This window comes from Notolabrus celidotus, chromosome 7 (assembly GCF_009762535.1).
Source record: "Notolabrus celidotus isolate fNotCel1 chromosome 7, fNotCel1.pri, whole genome shotgun sequence".
Lineage (NCBI taxonomy): Eukaryota > Metazoa > Chordata > Actinopteri > Labriformes > Labridae > Notolabrus > Notolabrus celidotus.
Window position 1 is genome coordinate 32,341,048 of NC_048278.1, and position 3,492 is coordinate 32,344,539.

The window sequence follows — 3,492 nt, forward strand, 5'->3', positions numbered from 1 at the left end:
GGTCCCCCATTGGGGGAAATTCTTTTGTTACAGCAGCTTACAACACGGGACAGTGTAAAACAACAGTGTACTAACATAGTTAAAAAATATATAATAACAATAATAATAGCAATGATAAAGGTAAAATAGAATAAAATAAAATAAAATAAAATAAAATATGGCAACTATTACAGATGTATACACACTACACTTCTATCTGATAAATAGATAGGCATGTTATTGCACAAATAAAAATTGCACCAGGTTATTTAAAAAAACATACACAGTATGAAGAACAGTGCGATTCAGATGAAATACAATAGTTATTTTTGAATGTGCCAAGTCACATAGTAACTGCCATTTTATTTGTTTTAATTATTTTCAACATTGTAGATTAATACTAAAAACATCAAAACTATGAAATAATCTGGTTTTGCCATAATATGGATTACAACACTAGTCAAATACAAACCCTACCTCTGAACAATACGACTGATGGTCTCAAACACATTAAGAAGGCAAGTCATTCTACAAATTAACTCTTGACAAGGCTCATGTTAATTAGAAACCATTCCAGGAGACCACTTCATGAAGCAGACTGAGAGAATACTAAGAGTGTGCAAAGCTGTCATGAAGGAAAAAGGGGGCTACTTTACAGAATCTAAAATATAAAACATATTCTGCTTTGTTTAACATTTTTTGTTCATTAAATAATTCCATATATGTTCTTTCATAGTTTTGATGTCTTCAGTATTAATCTACTATGTTGAAAATAGTTTAAATAAATCAAGAATGTTGAATGAGAAGGTGTTTCCAAACTTTTGACTGCTAGTGTATGTCTCAAAACAGACAGCAAAGCAATGTTTAGGGTGCACACTTTGAAGCTCTATCAGTGTTTTAAACATACATTGTCTTTGTTTCTGGGTTGCTGCACTTACTCGGGCTCAACCAGGTCGTGTCCGGACTGCGCAAGCCGTGCGCATCTGGTGCGCACCCTATATGGATGTATGGCGGCCAAAAGTGGCCATGTGACTGTGGTTAATTAATCTTTTTGTTTGTTCTAAATGATTGTGTTTGAATTAGGTAAGGTAAATGTTTGTGGAAATGTTTGTGTTATTCTTTGGATTGTGTGTAAGGTTAATTGCCCTGAAATTACCTTAATGTAGGGTTACAATTGTTTGGGAAATATTGTGTGATTTTGAACGCCCAGTGGGAGGGGCTACACCCTTTAAAATAGGGCCAGATTTGGCTCTCTTGGCAGTTGAGCCAAGTTACTATATGCTCAGGAAAGGAGGACGTTGTTCAGAGACCTGCAAACAGCTGGAGAAGCAGTCTTTAGCATGAGCACGTTATTAATCTTGGACAACTGGGCGAAAGTTAAGAGACTGTTGGAGTTCTTGCACAGAACCGGAGTGTACACAAGAATATGAGAATTGATCTAAGGACCTGATTCATCGACCTGAGGAGGGCAGCAATACGCCGTTGTTGCGTCTAGCCTGCCTTACCCAAAGAGGAAGAAGAGCCAAGTTACTGAGCAGGTAACGTCGCTGTGTGTTTTTTTTTTTTTGATGAACAACCGCTGTTTTCTTTTTTTTTTGTCAAGTGAGTAATCATAGTACTCAAACAAGACTTACGAGAACAATTGTAAATGATCTTTGTTTTTCACTTTGTAAATATTTTTCTTCCATTGCACTGGGGAGGCCGGCAATAAAACTATCAAAATGAAGTCTTCCGACTACGCCTGGGTTTTTTTCCCCACATTCTTTTGAGTCCGGAAGGAGAACCCCGCAACCAGGGGCGCCGCCAGGGATTTTGGGCCCCATGAAAAAACATCACATTGGGCCCCATACATGTCTTGTAATATACCATTTATGATAACATCATAATCAAAATTTCAACAGTCTTTAAAAATGAATGCACAACAGAAAAGAGCAGCACTGAATCATGCAGAATAATGGATCTATAATGCTGTTCTGTATCAGCAACGCTAGATTTGATACTTTGTTGTGTTAAAGTTTGTCGGATCAAGTTTATTAATTACAATTATTAAGAGGTTAAAGCAACTTAAACAAATTGCCCCTCATGGGACCGCCCAAAATTCAGTCAGCATCAAAATATCAGATTTTAAGGTATTATTTGAGAAATCTCTTTGACATTAAAACAGACTAAATCACTCAATGCTTAAACCTGCCCAGCATCCAAAACAGACTATAGGCTGGAGCTTATGTAGCTTAGCTATAGCTTTGTTTTTATAGGCTTTTGTAATAGCACAGATAGAGAGAGAAAAAAGAGATTCCCACAGACCCCCTTCAATAATGCTAATTGACATGCTTCTTACGTTTATGTTTTCCTTCGCCTATTTTTTTTTGTATTTTAAGCAAGCCACTTAAAAAAAAAGATTGAATTTGTTGGAGAAAAAGATAAATAGAATACTGACATTAATAATCAGTGCAGACACTGACTCTTACGGTTGTCTCCACAATATTTATACATAAGTCTTTTTCAGTTTAGGAAAATTAAAAAGCAAGTGTCACTGTACCTACTTAATATTGACACACACACACACACACACACACACACACACACACACACACACACACACACACACACACACACACACACACACACCTTGGCCTTGTCACACAAATGCACAGACCCCTGCTGTAGTCATATGCTGTGATTTGGCGCCCTCTGCAGGACAAGAGAGGAGATGTGTAGCCTTGGTATAAGGGCAGCCGGGTGGTTATAAACTTGGGTTTAGAAGTGAGGGAGTGTTTTCAGAAACATTACAGAGGAAGGAAGCTTGTTTTGAACTTGTCACCACTCAATTGTCAGTCTGTCCTCTTTACTCTTCACTTTCAAAAAGCTTCTGATTGGAAGCTGAAGGAGTACAGCAGCCATGTTTTGGGCAGAAGTTGAAACTTTGTTCATGTGTTTTATCCTGCACATCTCAGGTATGAAAAACTGTTTATTCTTTTTTACGTCATTATAGTTCACTAGATATAAGAGAGAAGATAATCTCAGCTGAAAACTACATGACAAATATAATGACAAAGCTGTACTGAAGCGTCCAAAGCTCTACAAATGCCCTTTAAGTGCAGAATACTGTTGTTATCCAAGTATTGTGATTATAAGTTTGTTTAAACTTGTCCTAATGTTTCTTTTTAAAAGGGTTTCATGGACAAACACCATCTGTGCACTAAACGGTTCTTCAGTGGATCTCCCCTGCTTAGCTAAAAATCAAACTTCAAACATGATATGGTCCACCATACACTCGGATTGGTTTGGGCGTCCTCAGTTTAAGATCTCTGCAGATGATGATCATGTCGTGTTCAACATGTCCAAAGAGAATAAGCTAATTCTGACAATGAAAGATGTGAGAGAGAGTGATGAAAACAACTACTGCTGCACAGATACAGGGTACAGCGGTGTTCCAAACTTTTGACTGGTAGTGTATGTCTCAAAACAGAGAGCAGAGCAAGGTGCTGCTGGTCTTAAATCTCATTAATGAAT